Genomic DNA, 18,159 nt, shown 5'->3' with positions numbered 1-18,159 from the left:
TGCAAGGGCAATCAGAGGAGTCAACCACACAATTGAAATGTTTTCAAGAGATAAAGGCTATTAAACTGCTTGAAAAGACCAGTTGGGTCCCTAGAGGGTGAAAAGCCAATTTTGACCTTACAGAAATTTTACTTGCTGATTTTACAAAGGAAGTGTTAGTAGAAGAAAAAGATAAATCTATAATGAAATTACTTTCTGCTCTACAAAATGTGCCCAGTAGCAAGATCCACAGAAGCTGCATGCTCCTTAAAAAGGCAGTGGGAAACAGAGGTAAAATTCTCTTCCAGAATGGCTGGATTTTGTGGAATCCACCTCCTCACATCCATACTGTTCAGCATTCCCTTGCCTGGCAGTGGAACTACCCTACAATATGTGAGGGTGATTGCATCTATGATTGAGGGGGAAGATGGGTACTGTACCAAGCAGACTATAACATTTGCTGTCTCAGAGTGTTATAAATGTACTACTCTAACTTTCTCTTGTAGTGCTGCAAACTATCCAGTTTCCAGCATTCTTATTCTGGGATAATACCAATGGCTATGAACTGGAAAGCTTTTTCAGTAAAGTGTTATTTTGCAGTAGTTGGCCTGATTCCATCAGTGCAAAATGACTACCTTGTTTAAACATTGCTTATTTTTTATCTGAAGGAAAACACTGCAGTTTATTTGCTCTTTCTAAGATAGTATCTTTATTTAAACATATTGATGCTTTTCTGAAAGGGCCGTTTCTCATATCTATTGCAATCCTTTTGCTTCATTCCTGTGATGTTTTTTATTGAAAAGACTCCTATGTGCCTTTACTGGCACAGTGGTTAGATGGGTGCACCTAATAGGGCAATGGAAGTGTTTGCTCAGGAAATATCCTTGTTACTTGATAAATTGGCCAAAAAATGCTTGCTTTTGTATTAATTCCCTGACAGATGCTGCTAATGTAAATATAATTCTGTTTAGCAAGTGAGAGATGAGAGGATCTTGATGAATGTGTTTGATGTTCTCTTTCTGCTCTGATTTCTAAATTGGAGTTGTTGACGTGAGGGTAGAACTGAGGCATGTGAAGTCTCCAGTTGGTGACTCGGGGAGTGTGTATGAGGATTGTTACTCTGACAAAGCCTCTGAAAAGGAAAATACTCTGAAGCAGCGCGTTATGGTTTTTACACTGTCTTGTAGATGCTTACTTAGAGGTTACAGAAGTTTCCTCAAGTTTGATCATCTGCTAACTTCATTCCCATTTCAAAACTGGCTGATATGTGCTCTGTATAAGTTTACGTGTAATTATGGTGAGCTAGAGTTGCTGAGAGGCTCCTGGGTATGGAGATGAAGAAGGGTACTACACTGCCTGGCTAGTCCAAAATATGAATTGGGTGGCTTTTTACTACCGTAGCAAAGGCATCACTGGTTAAGCAGATTCCTTAAATTTGACTTCTCTTGCAGGGAGGAGCAAAGGGATCAGAGCTGTAATTAGAATCACTTCCTCTCCCTTGCAGCATGCTGCCTTGAGCCATAGCTCTGTAGCACAGGATTTATGCCTTTAGTGCCTGTTGCTCTCACAGAGGTGGTTAGGATGTGTGGCACAAACCACTGCACAAGTCTTGTGAAGTTGTTTTTTACAGGATAAGAAGAACTGTCCTGAGCTGCAAGACCAGCTTCCTGCTGCGTTCCATCAGCATGATAAAAAAGTGGCAGAGAGCTTCAGTCTCCTATTCTTTCACTGCTTGCTTCTTCTCAAAAAGGTATCAGCCTTGGGCTCCCTTCAGGTAGCCTTCGTGAGGGGATAAAAGCAGAGCTTTCTCAGCTTGTTTCACTGTGTACTTTTCCGACTTGCTCACCCTGTCTCCCTGGTTGATTGGTGTTTTCTTCTCCATGGAACCTTTAGACTGTTAGTTTGTTTTATCTTGCAGGCACAACTTAAGGAGTCTCCAAGAGGAATGGGTCTGAAGGAATTTTTTTCACTATTCTTCTTTCTTATATGTGCCTCAGTTTCCATGTATATATTCAGATCCAGTAATTCAGGAGGCATGCAGTCAGGGAAATGAGTCTGGGATGTTTTTGTGAGGCTATTTCTTAGAGTACCCAAGAGAGCTGTTATCACAGGTATGAAGAGGACATACCTTGTTTGTTGCATTAACATTGATTTGCTGTAACTGTTCATGTATATGCATTCAAGTAATGAAGTCCAAGAAATCATCATCACGTCTCAGGTCAGGGAGAATAAGAGAAAAATCTCTGTCTGCAGCTAAAGTCCTTTTTGACCTCACATGGTGAGAAATGACTGGACACCCTGCTCTTGAAAGGAAAGATGTTACGGGAGTTATACTAATGAATTGAGATGTATGAGTTCATTTCTTCTGCCATAAATTTCTTTGACCATGAGTAAGGTTCCTAGTCTCCTGAACACCTATAAATGAGGTAAACAGTTTTTTTTCTCCCAGCCTCATCTGTTTAAATTGTGATGTCTTTGAGGCAGGAACAATACACATTGTGCAAATGCACAGGAGATGAAAGGGCCCAAGCTGTCCTGTCCTGTTTGCTGCCTTCTGTAACTCTTTTGTGGTAAGTACAACAGCATGGGTGTGGGAGAGACTGGAAGAAGCAGCCAGGTGGAATCATGCTTTTGAGGTCTGTGAAGACATATAGAGGGGCATAACAGAATGTCTTTAAATATTTAGATTTTGAGAGATTTTAGGAGGTATAGAAAAACATTATTTTCCCCTTGTGAATTCAAGCTGTGCCTCTATTCACATACTTTTTAAAAGTAAGAGAAATTATAAACATTATAAAGGCAGAAAGAAGAGCTCAGGGGTTCATAGAGGAGGCAGGGAGGATGCCAGGCTTTATGTTGGGGAAAATAAGGAGAGAAGAGTGTTTTTTACACTTTTTAAGTGTCTGCTTTTACTCAAGCACTCCATGTGGATTGGTGTTAGCAAAGGCTTTACACTGTGTGTGTCACTGCTTTGTAAATGCTGTCAAGTAACACTCGCAGATTGCTGGACTCTGTAGAGAGTGCTGATCTATAGATGCTTTTTCTTTTTTTTGTAAAGGACACCTCCAATGCTAGCTCTATTTGAAGGCATAGAAAATAGGTTTGAAAAGCTACACACAGCAGCTGTCATCATTTACTGTAATATCCTGCTGTTTAGGATAGCTAATGAGTATGTCAGTTCCTCAACATATCAGTGGATACGTTGAGCCAGATCATTAATCAGTATCAACTGACCTTGCTTCATGGAATTGCGGGGGACTTCCATACAAGTTGATAAGCATCGCGTACATTGGGAGATTAATATCTGGAAAGGAGGTGGTGTAAAACTTCTGGCTGGATTTGTGCTCATTGGAGATGAAATCCTGTAACTGGCTTAGTGTTGGGAATATTATGGTATTGGCATATCATGGAAAGCATGGACCAGATACAAAAAAAAAATAAAAATCTTGTATTTCTAAGTTAGGGTGTTGTTTCTTAAGCCTCTCTTCTGCTCTGTAGAACATGAGCAGCTTGGATCATTTAATACTTCACAACCTGTCCTGTAATGAGGAATTATTTCCAGACAGGTCCAGAATTTGCTTGACTTCCTGTGGCTGACTTTCGGCTTTTGTTCCCATCCAGCTGTGAGGTATCATCCTTCTGCTTTATCCTCCCATGAACTGCCTAATGTTAAAGCAGATCAGAAGTGAGAGGATGTTATCTTCATAGCAGGAGTTTACTTATATCTTAAGTGATACAAGGTTTTGATACAGCCACAGCATATTTCTTTAGTGAAGTCGCAGTGTAGAATCGCAACAGCAGCATTTCTTACAGTTGCAAATTAAACTTATGTTTTCAATAGAGTAGTGCATTCTAGTATAGTAATGGATGGGCATCAGCCAAGCATTGAGTGCAGCACTAGCTGTACAAAGGGGATAACAACATGCATGTATGAAGGATAAACTAGAGTAGTTTTAGACTTGTGCCAGGCTGAAAGTGAGACAGAAGAGCAAAGGCAGATGGCGGAAACTGCTGGGGAGAGGTGAAGATAACACATCATTGTTACTGACCTGTGGGCCTGGCATGATTCTAACAAGAAATATGCTGGCTAGCCATAGTGCTGTAAGACTACTATTGGCCAGTGAACAGCTGTTATCCCTGCAAGTTTAATCTCCACCTGTAGCATTTAATCTACTTTGCCAGCTCTTGTGTGATTGTAGTAAACTGCAAGATGGCAGTGCAAAGTGCTTTAAATTTCAGTTTTCTTGAGGGTGGTATCTTTGTCTTGTCTTTGAATTTCTGAAACTTCACATTCAGCTCTCTGTCTCATCATAGACTTATGTGGAGCTTTTTTTTTTTTAATATTTATTTTAATTTATATATGATATATATTTTTTTCCTATTTCCCCCCATTTTTTGGAAGCATATGCAAGCAATTACTTGTATGCTGCACTGGCCAGTCTGCCTCAAAAAACCCCAGAAATTTCCTGAGGTAAATGTAGTAAAGAGGTATTGTGATAGATGGGTTTGAAGGGCATATCTTGGTTGCAAGATGGACCAGTAAGTTGAAGTGTTGGTTCTCTAATGTGTGAGAACTGAGGGCAGAGCAGTGAAGACTCGAGCTCTGTTGGTATTTGCTTTCCCTGTGTAATAAGAATCAGGTAAAGAACTGCATCTACTGTCAAGTTTCTTTAACTAATATGGTGCAATGTGGCATTGCTGTAACTGATTCAGCACAAAACTTTCAAAAACCATTAAATAATTTAAAGTTGTTGATTCTGGACCAGGTAGGGTCTCCTGACAGAGTGTAAAATATTCCAGTATATTTGCAGTAGTTTATGCCAGCCTACATTTCTACAACGGAACTTAAAGCAAACACAGAAACTACTGATGATTTTTGATGAGGTCCATTTGGTTTTTCTGGGGCCTACTGCTGGCAAGGATCCCATTAAATCTGTTCCTGAATCCTTCTCCAGAGGGAAGATGTTTGGGGTACCAGCAATATGTATAGTTTTTTGGTATAGAAACTTAGTACTTAAGTATTGATTTAGACGCTTTCTAAACTGTGCAGGTAAGTGTGGGTTATAAACTGTATTTGAGCCTGTCCAAAGGTGATAATTTGATTCCTGTGTAGATGAAAAATTGTCAGTGTATTCAGTGCAGTTATTCTATAATAAGTCTCTCATCTTGTCCCCGATTCTGATACTGGTGTGTTTGAAGGTGTTCCTCTTTGGACAGTGTGAATGCTGCTGTCCCAGCTCAGATAGAGCTGTGCTGCGCTGTGCTTCCCCAGAGTGGGTCACATCCAGCGCTCACACTGTTGCCAAACCCCAGCGCTCTGAAATTGCTGCACAGCAGCTCTTCACTGACCAGGAGTGCCTGCCAGGGCTGCTGTGGCCCGGCCAGGAGCATTATTTGTGATGGCTGGCTGATGGGCTCGCAGCAATGCCGCGCTGCTCTGCCAGCACGGGGGCCTGGGGTGCCGCCAGCTACTCTGTGGCCAGATGGAAGAGCAGAGCAGAGGGAGTGCTGCAATCCAAGATGGAAAACTCACTTGGATTGTGTGTTTTGGATGGTTGGTTCGGGAGAGCAAAAGATCAAAACTTGCCTTAAAACTACGAATGTGTTTGTGGTAACTTAAAGTTACTGCAAAGAGCAAGGATAGGAGAGGTGTGTCTTCTCCCTGGAAAGACCGTGGTAAAATCTGTAAGATGTAATTTATTGTTTTGGAGATTTTCTGGGAAGAAAATGTGTGTTGGTGTATCCACAGCAACAAAATTAAGGTAGCAGTTGTTTTAAGTCACTTGCTTAAAAGAATAAGCTGAAAAGCTTTAAAAATTCCCCCCTTCCCCTCAAACAAGCGAATACTTTGCACATTACAATACTAGAAAACTCAGAATGCCATGCCCTCGAATAGGAAATTGAGTGATGTGTAAACTGTTGTTGTTACCACCAAAATTTCCTTTGCCTTCATTGTCTGTTTTCCTGTCTACCTTGCTCCTGCACATGTGCATGAGCTGGGTGCTCACTGGGAGCATGGTGGCACTTGGTTCAGCTCCCAGCTGTGCAGCAGACTCTTTGGGAAGGTCACTTCTGTCTTCCTGCACTTTGTCAAGTGTTGTGGATGATCTCAGGACAGCTTGAATGTTGCTGTGAGTCACTGTCATGCCACAAACACCTCTGAAAAAGTGTAGCATGACCCCGGACCTAGCTAGTAAACTATCAGTCAGCTCAGGCAGTGCTGCACTACCCTTGCTCAGAGGGAGCTTGGAGAGTGGGGAGGATCCTGCACTTGCTGGTTTTGTCATCCTTGTGGTGTCTCAGCTCCATACCCATGACAGCATGGGAAGAATAGTCCTTATGCTGTTAAGGGTGACAGAGAGACAAGTGTGTGTAATGCTGGGGTACTGTAGGCAATGTATCAGCTCTTTGGGAATTGGAATATTTCCTTTAGAAAATACCTTTGATCTCTGTTTAAAGGCTTACAGTTGGCTATGTTCATTGGGAATATATTTCAGGAGCTAAGTACCTGTCATTTTTTTAAAATAACCTATTTTTCCCAAAGCCCTGGAATGGTTTTAAGAATCTGGATGAGTATTGGAATCAATGCATTTAAACAGTGCTGTGTCTATATTTGTTTGTGTGTATAATCATAATCATAGATATGCAATTAAATGTATTCTCTGAAAAGAAACCTCTTCAGTGGTGAATTTGAAATAATGACAAATCAGGTTGAGATTTAAACTTTCCCTAACCATTCAATAGTATCTAAATTAAGAAATATTTGCTAGTGCAGGTTTGGTGAGGGCTTTAAAGGAAAATGAAAGTGCTCGAACCACAGGAAATCAATGGCCTAATCGTCTGGAAAAAGAGTTCATTGCAGTGCCAGGATAATCTGTGAGAGCAATAGCCTATTCTGCAGGTGTAGGGAGAATATTTGTCATTGAAGTTCTACAGCAGAAGCAGTTCCATGACAGGTAACTTGTGAGGTTGTGAGACTCATTGAGAGTTGAGAATGTCATATACAGCTTGTGTCAGGAAGCGATTCAAGAAAGACTAAATGAGGGATGGTGAGATATTCTCTCTATTTTTGGTTGAAGCAGTCACACTGCCTTACTTTCTTTCATTACAGATAATACTCTTATAGAAACAATTTTAAGTGCAATTTTAAACCTGCTTTCTTCTCTTGTTGAGGTGTGGACACCCAGGTAGCTGGAAGCGCAGCTGCAGTGGGAGCTGCAGGTTGTGCTCTGGGTGGGGAACAGAGTGGCAGCTGCAGGCAGGGGGCTGTGACCTGGTGCTGCCCACTGTGAAAGGACTTTGGTCCCAGGAGTGAAAGTCTGGAGTGATGTGACTGACAGTGGCTTCTGGATGGTCAGACAGGAAAGTTCCCTTAACAACAGTTTACTTCCAAGGGCAGTAAAAGTTAAGCAAATAAAAAAATCACAGGAAAACAAAAGAAGAAACAAATAAAAAAACCCACCACCCCAACTTGAATAAAAAGTAAATCCACATCTAAAATGGGAAAAAATGAAATTTGAATAAATGTATTATTTATTGCATATGTTAGTTAAATGAATGGCGTTGTATCTTCCTTAACAAATTTGCATACTGAACTTTAGTGTATGGGATATTTTAATCTAAACATCTATATGTTTTATAGTTACTAATCAGGGAGAATCAGCCCTTTTTTTAGGCATAGCAGCTAAAAGCAGAAACCAAGTTTAAAGCTGCAGACCTTAATTATGGTTTCATGTTTTGAACTTAGAATAATTTTGAGTTAATTATGAATTTTGAAAGTATTACTATTATGACCTGCATTAATAATTTTTCTTGATTATGAATGAACAGTCAACATCAGGAAACCTTTCCTTTTTGACAGATACAGAAGGGTGTCATGGGAGCTGCCTCTGTGCTCTCTGGTGACATGTAGCATGTGCTGCAGAGATCTTCTTGGGATCTAGAAGCACGAGATACAAAGGCAGACCTTGAGAGTTACATGACAAGGAAGGAAAGCAGTGATTGATGCAGAGAGACCTTCACGAGTCGCCTGTGTTGCCTCCTTTGTTTACCTGCTCTGAGGAGTAACTGCCCCAGACAGTTACACTGGACACTCTCATCCTTCCTAAGGGATGGGTTGTTTGTGTCGCTGATTCTCTCTAGAATGCCTAGATTAGGGAAGAATGTAAAGCCTCGTATTTGTGCTCTGTATTTGGGAATAAAAGTCATGAAAGTAAAAGCTCTGCATGAGAAGAACAGACTTTGTTACCAGTTAGGCTGAGGCTTGCAAACAGCCAAAGCAGGATCACAGATCTTGCAGCTATCAGTGCTGAGCACAGATGACTTTGCAAGCAGAAACACAGAATGCAAATATTTAACAAAGTCTTTTTCAAGCTCACAGGAGGGATGCAGAGTGCAAGTGGATGTTTGGAGCAGAGTGCCTGAGTGACAGTCTGCTGTTTGCACTAACTCTAATAGAAGTTACATGTGCTCATCAGTTTAAGAGCTGATACATAAATGGGCTGCAGTTCCATATCCTGGGCTATGTTAAGAATAACTCCAGAAAGTAAAATCAGTCCAGTGGTTTCCAGAGAGAAGAGTGAACTAATGTTGCAGAAATATGGTTGTCAGGGTTAATGCTGATCTAAGGAGGATGAGAATAGCGTATAGTTCAGGAAATCCTAAAATAGGAGTAGGAAGGGAATAACTATTTATATATTCCCCCATGTTTTATATATATATATATAATATATATAAGATGCCAGCTGGAGATAGCTTATCTGGCAGATTTGCTGGGGCTTGAGTACATGGTGATGGCTATGGACATGGCAGGAGAGTAGTCTTCCCTGACAGTGTGAAGATGTCTTGCATCAAACAATAGAAGTTGAAGGAAGAGATTTCAAATGGTTGCAAGTTGTCAAGTGGAGTTTTGTTTGATGGGAGACCATGTAGGCAAAAAATACAATGTTACCTTAATTAAAAAAAAAATCATAAATAAAGAAGCAGGAGTGGGTAGGAGACTGGTGGGTGGTGGTACAGAGAAGAATCTTGCTGACATTTCTTTTTGGTATTTTTCCTCTTAAAAACAAGAGCAAGCAGTACTCAAGTCTGCTTTAAAATATATTTTCCCCAGCCTCTTGTTTTGAGTTGGACTTCAGAGAATATATTTTTTTTTTTTTCCTGTTTTGTTACAGGCACTGTGTGTCTATACAAGAGTTCAGTCAGTAAATTACCTGAATTAGTTGCAGCAGTTGAAAGCAGAGCAGAGACTGAAAAAGGCCCCTTGCCACTGGTGAAGGTGACTGTGGCTAATCAATGTGGTGCTGGCAATTTGCAGTTTCTGTGGTCTCTGCATGGCAGGGAGGTTGAGTCATGCTACACATATATGTCCTGTGTGCTGTTGTGACACAAACTGTGGAGCATTTCTCTACTGTCCTGTTAAAATCTAACCCTGGGTGTCTGTGACTGCTGGCAAAAAGAAGTCACATAGTAAGGCCTCATGGGAAGACCTGCACAGCAAAGCTGTTTTTGGATCATCATCAAATGCCATTGATGATGTCTCTGTTGATAATGATTCTGTTTCTTCATTGCCCAAATGACTGCAGTTTGGAATTTATCACAGTTTGGGTGTTGCCTCAAAATAGGAAGGATGAACCTGTTTTCTGGTTTAAGGGGAAGAAAAAGATTGTTTGTTTAGCTCGTATTAATGAAAACCCAGGTGATATTAGCACATTATGGTACCCAGTGTTTACTGCCATGTCCACTCTTTGCCTTCAAAAAGTCCAGTAAGTCTCTCATCTTTGTGCTTTGCAAAATCATGGAGCAAATCCTCCTGGAAACTATGATGAGGCACATGGAAAATAAGGAGAAGACTGGTGACAACCAGCATGGCTTCACTAAGGGCAAATCATGCCTGACAAATCTGGTGGCCTTCTATGGCAGTGTTACAGAGGTGGCAGATGAGGGAAGGGCGACTGATGTCATCTGCCTGGACTTGTGCAAAGCATTTGGTAGTGTCTCACATAACATCCTTGTCTCTAAAATGGAGAGAAATGGATTTGATGGCTGGACCACTCAGTGGCTAAGGACCAGCTGGAGAGATGGGCTCATGCAAACCTCATGAAGTTCAAGGCCAAGCACAAAGTCCTGCACTTGGGTAGGGGCAAAATGAAGCACAAATACAGACTGGGCAACAATGGGTTGAGAGCAACTTGAAGGAGAAGGGCTTGGCAGGGTATTGGTGGATGAAAAAAAGGAATATGACCCAACAATTGCTGCTTACATGCCAGAAAACCAAGTGTATCATGGACTGCATCCAAAGCAGTACGGCCAACAGGTCAGGAAAGTGCTTCTTCCTCTCTGCTCTGCTCTAGTGAGTCTCCACCTGTGTCCAGCTCTGGGGCCACCAACACAGAAAGATGTTGATCTGTTGGAACAGGTCCAGAGGAAGGCCACAAAAATGATCAGAGGCCTGGAGCATCTCACCTTTGAGGGCAGGCTGGGAGTGTTGGGGTTGTTCAGCCTGGAAGATTTTATAGCAGCTTTCCAGTACTTAGTGGGTCAACAGGAAAGATGAACAGGCAGTGCAGTGATAGGATGAGGTGCAATGGTTTTAAACTGGAAGAGTGTAGATTCCAATTAGGTATTTGGAATAATGATGGTGATTAGACAGTGGAACAGGTTGTCTAGAGAACTTATGGCTGCCTCATCCCTAGAAGTGTTCAATGCCAGGATGGATGGGGCTTTGGGCAGCCTGGTGTAATTGGAGATGGCTCTATCCATGGCAGGGGACAAGATGATCTTTAAGGTCCATTCCAACTGAACCACTGAGTGATGCAGTGAAGTAGCAGCAAGCTCTAGAAAGTACTAGAGCACTGAGAAGTGTCCTACATCTAGAAACCAGGTTCCTTGACCAGTGTGCAGATAAATACAAGCCCTAAGGAAAAACTGTCCTATGTTACAGCAGGAACTCACCTTGATCTCTGTCTCCCTTGGCACAAGAGTGCCAAGGGAGTAATGGAGGAGTAGGAAGAGGGAATATAGGTATTTCAAAGCAAGAAAATCGGAGTGCAGGACTTTTATCTAACTGAGGGTGTCCAAGCACCTGGAGAGCTGAGCTGTCTGTGACAGATTTTTGATCAGACAGTTTGAACTTGACATTAGGACTCAATTCACCTGCTCTTGTTAAGCTGTAGTTTTCCCTCACTAAGAACTTGCAAAGTTAGCCTGAAAAAAAAAATCTCTTAAATGGTTGGGAATTGTCAGGGAGTTTTTTAGATGGACTCCAGGTGGTGTGGGACATGCCAAAGAGCCTGTAAGCATTTGACATAAGCCAGGGCAGAAAGATTGAAAACACGCCTCTGGTCTCTGGAGCAGGATGCCTGGAGTAGCTGGATTTGAAGGAGGCCTTGTAGCTCTAGTTGGAGTTCCACTGTAGCTGAGGTTTCTGTTACTAAACTTAAAGCATAGAGGCCCCATTGTGCCCAGCAGCACATGATAACTAGATATGGATATCTTGTAAAAGAAGATCCCTGGTCAGAAGAAGAGACAGAAAAGAGCCCCAGCCTGAGAATGAAGGTGGGACACAAGCAGACAAAATGTTTTGCCTGGGGTTGTACAGCAGGTCATTTGTGGAGAGGGAAGTGGAGCCCTGGACTCTCTGCTGGTGGTGTCACCACCTTCTTTGCTGAAAATTTAGTTGCTTAGGCTCACATGTTGAATGGGTCAAGGAAAATCTGTGCAATGTCTATGATGCTCCTCAAAGTGGAGGATTTTGGATGTCTTCTAGACTTGAGTAGTAGATTTAGATGCAGCCTACTGAGGTCATGTCCTCTCAGTAGTATAATGCTGCCTCTTCTGACGCCAGTGAGCACCTCTGTTTCAGGAGATCGGGCTGCAGTCTGATCAGCCCTGCCTCATAAGGCTTTATTAATGTTGTTTAATGGGCATGATGAAGATCTGGTGGTACTGGGCTGTGCACAGCTACCCAGGCTTGCTGCAGGCAGTGTTGTGTGCATGCTCCTGCATCTTCTCTGCCTTATCTCTTGAGCTGCTCCTCAGCTCTTTTGAAAGCACGTGTGACTGCATTGTAGATACAGACTTCCTCCTGCATTCCTATAGAAAAGATAAGGCATGCAGTGTGTTCCTGTGCATCTGTGCTAGTTTACTGTACTCTCTAGGCATGCAAATGAATGATAAGGCTGGGTCAGGCCAGTGATCTGTCTAACTTGTTTTCTTTTTTGTAGCTGCCAAGAGCACCTGCTTGAACCAGCCAATATGAGTCCACAAAAGTCATGGAGAAAAAAGGATTTGTTTGAATTGTTATTACTAGAGCTTCTAGCTCGTTCTTACTTTATGATTGAGTTTGTTTTTATAGGAAGAATCTTTGCTGTTATGAGTCACTCTGGCTTAAAAGCAGGATTTTGCTTTCAGATGCCTTTTTCCTTAAAAGGTGATGTTGCTTCTGGTATTTGTCAAGTTTAGGAAAAAAAAAACCAAATTGAAAAATCATCAGGCAGCTCATCCTTCTAAAGAAACACTTGAAACTTCCATAGTTCTTTGTTTTAGAAAGATCAAAATAAAGCAGTGCTTAGTGAATGCATTGCTGATGCCTCTTTGGGGCCAGCTTGATTTATATAACAGTAAAATATCAGACAGTGACACTCCTATGTGTAACAGGGATGTAGCCTGCTTGCTGGTGTGTTCGATTTCTTGACCATCTGGAAATTAGTGTTATTAAACACCTGAAATAACAAGATTAAAAAACCCAGACAAATGACAGCAAAAAAGGTAGGAGTTAAACTATGGCAAGCCAGGCACTGTTGATCTACAGACCTAATGTCTTTCAAATGGGTAGATAAAGCACAGTCTTGGCTGTGTGTGGTCACTAAGGATGGAACAGTTCTTTTTTAGAGATTGGCTTTTTATCCTTACATAATTTACAGTGAGGATAATTCCACTGTCCTTAACTATAAAATCTATTTGCAGTTCCAAATGTAATGCTGAGGAAATGTATACACTAGCAAAAATCTTGTGGCACAAAACAGTGGTGCAATTCATTATCAACTATAAAGCTGCCATGGTAAAGGAAGGGATTGTCCTTCTCAAAAGGTTTTGTCTACAGCTCTGACTTTACTGCTGCTTTTTTACGTAGATCTAACCTGTTGTGCATTGGCTGATGATGCATTCAAATTTTTGTATGCATTTGAATGTAGCTGTAAACTCTTTCCTATGCAGCATCACTTGGTGAAGTTTTCCCACTCCCAGCAGAAGATGCTTTTTATTTGCGGGTATTTATTGCATAAACTGCTTCCACAAAACTAAGCTTGTTTCCTTGGCATTTGTCAGCCTCAGAAACTTGAATGTTTAGAAGTATTTACCAATTTCGCTTTTTCTTGCTATGACCTTTTCCCTGTATAGGAAGCAGAAGCCCACACTCTCTTGTGAGTGCTTTCTGTGCATTGCTCCTTGGGACCCACAAAGCTTGTTTCTTGTGTTGCTGGTGGACTAGAAGGCACAGCCTGCTGTTCTGTGGACACTCTTTACCTGGACTTTTCTCTGCGTGCCCAACGTGCCTTATTCTCTTGTCATTGCATGTTCACTCTCACATTACTAGTTTGTAAGTGGACTCAATGACAAAGTCACCTCTTTTTAATGTTTATTTATTTATTTTTCAATTCTGTATTGAAAATGTGCAAGAAGATGTTTTCTCCAATAAACTAATGTTTATTTGGTGACCCAAGTTTCCTTTTAGTAACAAACGCTGCTGAGGTTGAAGAGTGTGTGGGGAAGTACAGAGTTGAGGTAAACAGGGTTGTGGGACCCGTAATACTGGATTGAAAAGTTTGTTCCTGAAGTGACTCCTGATGACCACCTGCCTGTTTTACTCATGAATCTGTTGGTTTGTGTCTTGCAGTGGCATCACCGAAGGGGCCAGTTCTTACTGCTGTGAGAGATCAAGAGCTCCTTCCAATTGCATCTTCTGTGTCATCTGCAAAACCCCCAGTTACAGTGAGTTTCTCCTACACACGCTCTGTTTTCTCCAGTGAGGATTTGTTAGCTGTAATCTGGGATAATTATGTGTTTCTCTATTTATACTTTGTCAGTTCACTTGCTACTGCAGAAAACTTTGATTTTTGAATCCCAGGCCAAAGGGACACACGCACTTCTCATCCCCCCAGACCTCATACTTGAAGCTCATAGTTACAAATTTTTCTGGCCAGCTGCATACCTTTTGAAGGAAATGATCAAAGACTATGTGCTTTGGGTGAGTGTTCTGGTTATTCATCCAATAGCCAAGATGAGAATTGGACAAAATATTTTGTTCCCGAGAATAACTTCAGAAAGAAAAAATATTTAAATAAAAAATAGAAAAAAAAGTATTACCTGAGCAAAGAAGATTAAACTTGCTCAGAGTGCCAGAAACACATCATACCTGTGTGACATCTAGTCATAGTCATGGCAGGTGAAAAGAGAGGGTGACTCAGTGCTGGAGTGTTCCTGAGTCTGTACCTAGATAGACTCTTAAAATGAGATAATGGAATTTTCTCTGCAGTGCAAGAGAGCTACCTAATTCAGTGCTATTTGGAAACCGAATGAAAACTCTTGAAAATCCTCATTCCCCCTTTTAGTTTCCACCTAAAGAAAATGAAGAAAATCTGCCAGCTATCTGTGAATGTCCTTGTAACATATAACTTGCCTGTGATTCTTTTGTCAATAATTCTCTTTGGCTAATAACTCAGTAGAACAGACTCAGGTGATTTCTGTGTTTTGCATAACAATAGTAACAATTGCTTGCAAGGCCATCTCCAGTTTTCAGCCAATTCAGACAATACTTACGTGATTGGAAGAGCTGAATTATCTTCTAAATTGGAAAAGTTGTGTGTGTCCTATGTGGAATCCATCTGCAAGACTAGAGAGGTGGGAGCACATTTATGCATGCAGAAGTGTTTGTTTTGATGAAAACTTGAGGACTAAATGAACAAAAAAACCCTGTGAGTGCTTAAGGGGCTGTCAGACACTTGTACAGTTAAATGGCATTGAATTTTGACATGGTCTAGATTTTAGATTATGAGGTTGAGTGTACAGGAGTTAATTGTACTCAGGTACTGGATTCTCCTGATAACTAATGGCAGTAACAAGGGGAACCAATGCCCTAAGAGAAAAATGCCCTCCAAACTGTTGAAAGCTTTTAAGAAATTATTTTGGCACAATGTATATTTCTAGCCTGTGTCAATATTGCAGATGTGTAAATTATACATGACTTACAAAATAAGAAAAGTTGCTTCTAGGGAGCTCTTGTGTTTTGCCTGTAAGCATGGAGCCAGCTTGCAACATATGTAGAGAATATTACCTGTCAGAAATTGAATATTGAGTGAAAGTAATCGTTTTAATCAAGAGTAGTTAAAAGTGAGGCTGAGTTGAAGGAAAAAACAGCTGCTGAGCTGGAAGACTGCTTCCAGTGCTGCACACATGTCCTGAGATGCTCACTTTCTGTATTAGGAATATTGATCAGGACAATGGTTGTACCTTGCATTACCACCGTTCTTCCTGATAATTGCAACCAAGATTTCTTAACTCTTTGAATTACCCTCCTTTCTCTGCACCCAGGTTCAAGTTGGTGCTGGTGTATCAGATGAAGGCGAACACTGCTTAAAAGAGCAGCTTCTTGGTTCACGGATAGATAATTGGCAGAATCTACTGGGTTGAGGCAAAGACATTCTGGTTTATATCAATTAGTATTCCTGACAAATCATCTGTAGTGATTGTGGGTGTTTTCTTAAAGAGAGTTGCTGTGAGGTTCCATTGAGGGCAGTGATTATATGCATAGTCTGAGATACACTGAGCTGAGTGCTGTAGAGGAGCTTGAGACTTTGTGTTTCTGCTAAGAAACACCCTAGGCTGGTTTCTTTTAAGTGTTTTTTTGCTTTTAATCAAAAGCAGGATTGTTTCCACACATGTTGCCTGTTTTCTATTTCTCTTGAGTCAGTGTCCATTTCCTTCTCATTCTTTACAGTGCCTTGGGAAAGCTGAATCCCTCTTGAAACCAGGGACGCCACCTCCAATTAAAACTAGCTGACAACAGAGGGATGAGGTTACAGATGAGTGATGTCAAAAACCTTTGTGTATTACAACATTTGGCTACTGCATCCTTGAGAAGGCAGAGCTGTGCAGTTGTACCTGCTTGAGCAGGGCTCTGTACAGAGCAGGTCAGCCCTGGTGCAATGCTGGATGCAGAGTGGATACTGGTAGCCCTTCTGATGTAATTTGCTTTCTTAACCCACATCACCCTGGACTTTTTGCTCTCACTTAATTGTTTTGTTGAGCCATCAGACTTTCTGAACAAGCTGCACAAGTGAATGCTGGCAGATGTGACTGTTGGAAGGAGAGTGGTTTGGTAGCTGACTTAGAGCTCTGCAAGTCCAGTTTCAGCTACGTGATCTGCTTACAAATTCCGTCTGAGAATTCAGTAGCATGATATAGTCTCTGTGCCAGTTTCCTGTCTTTTATAGGACACTTTTCACCTTGGATGGGAACTGAGGGTAAGCACAGAGCCTGTGAATACTGCAGTAGAGTGGTTGAAGTAATTCTTAACCAGGATGTCTTTAATATTTCTGCACAGCCTAAGTAATATCCCTGAAGTCTTTTTAGCAGTCAAGGTGAGATGATAAGCACTGTATATGGATGGGGAACGCAGGACTGTGTATCATGGCAGTACGATACACACCATGATGTGCGAGTGTGAGATCCCAGCATCCACTATCCCACTGTGATCACTGAGGATGTCTCGTCTCTCTGAGTGAAAGTGCTTGCTTGGACCTGGGACACCAGATGTTAGCTTGGGTTCACACTCCTCACCTGGGATTTCACTAGCAGGTGCTACAGTGTTCCTCATGTGGCTTTGCCTTGTGTAGCCTCATCTGCTTAACTCCTCTGGCCTGCCTGTTGCATCTTGGCTTTCAGTATTTACTTTAGAGTCATAGTAAAGTCTTTCACCTTGATTTCCAAATGTCACCAGGCAAAGTCCTTTTTGGAACCTGGCTATTTCATGGCTGTACAGCCTACCTGAGAATAGTTTCTGTCCCTGGTATGTGAATGGATAAGATCTTGATAGGATTGGCAGATATAAAACATTCCCTCTGAACTCTGAGATGAAAGTGAGACATTTCCTTTCTCCTTCCAGAAGGTTCATCTGCTGTAAGAGGAGGGAGGTGGTTGCCTTTTCTAAGATGTAACTCCTATCAGGTATCATAGCAGTGTCCATAGCACTCCAGGGCAGCATGCTCTGACTCCTTTTGGGAAACTGGGAATGAAAGGCGACTCTGCCAAGAGGCTTCTGTCTGCATTGCTAGGCTAGTACACGTGACTCCTATGGCATTACCTGGAGCTCGCTCATGATACAGTGGAAGGGAAATAGGGGAAAATTAAGTTTGGGTTTAAATATTCAGATTGCAAGGATACTCCCTGGGGCTGATTGGCGTGCTTGCTAATGGCATAGCACAGGGAACAGAATAAAGAGTTTGTTTGGTTTTGCACTGCAAATACATAAGCCACCCTTGCTTTGGCTTCCAGCCCAGGGTGAAAAAGCTGGCTGATCACCCTGCTCTTTCAGTGTTGACAGCTGTTGTTGTCAGGGACAGATGTGACTTGGGTCTAAGATAGGGATAACAGTGTGAGTGCTTTTTACTGGCAAGGTAGATTTTTAGGAGACAATGCAGTTTTGTCTGTTGCACAGTTAAAGGGAAACGAGAAAGGCTTTTCTGTTCTTGTGGTGGATTTTTCTCAATTTTTTTTATATTGATTCCTCTGATGCAAGAGATTTGCTCAAATATTTTATTACTTAATGGTACTAGATTGTATCTTTGGTTCATCCAGTCTCAGACCTTTCCTCCTCATGCCAAAACCAGTTACCTTACTAGCATGCAAGCAGGCAGGTCTGGGATACCACTGGCTCTGCAGATCTAAGTATGTGTGTTTGATCCTTATAAAAATGTTTTGGAAAGCTGAACAAGAAAACAGTGTAGGAATTTGGTGGGCAGATAAATTGCATTCCTGTTTCAGGCTGTATATTCATAGCTTTAACTTTTTTAAGGCAAAAGGAGGCTATTTTTAGCTTGGTTTTCTTCCCTCCATATTAATCAAAACAAATTTCCCTCTTGAAGGAGAGGGTGGAGTTGGGAGGAAGGAAGGGTGGAATTAAAA

At 41.6% G+C, this 18,159-nt stretch overlaps 1 protein-coding gene across 1 annotated transcript in view; it reads left to right on the top strand.

Moving 5' to 3' along the window:
* The window catches only part of TSPAN4 (tetraspanin 4), a 420,415-nt gene that overhangs the window by 54,429 nt on the left and 347,827 nt on the right, over positions 1-18,159 (top strand). The window contains exon 2 of the mRNA XM_058826994.1: positions 13,874-13,968. The gene's annotated coding sequence lies outside the window, so the exon portion shown is untranslated. The remainder of the gene's footprint in view (positions 1-13,873; positions 13,969-18,159) is intronic.

The sequence above is a fragment of the Poecile atricapillus genome, chromosome 1 (assembly GCF_030490865.1).
Source record: "Poecile atricapillus isolate bPoeAtr1 chromosome 1, bPoeAtr1.hap1, whole genome shotgun sequence".
NCBI lineage: Eukaryota > Metazoa > Chordata > Aves > Passeriformes > Paridae > Poecile > Poecile atricapillus.
Note: the sequence above shows the minus strand (reverse complement) of the source record. Positions and strands in the feature narration are given on the sequence as shown.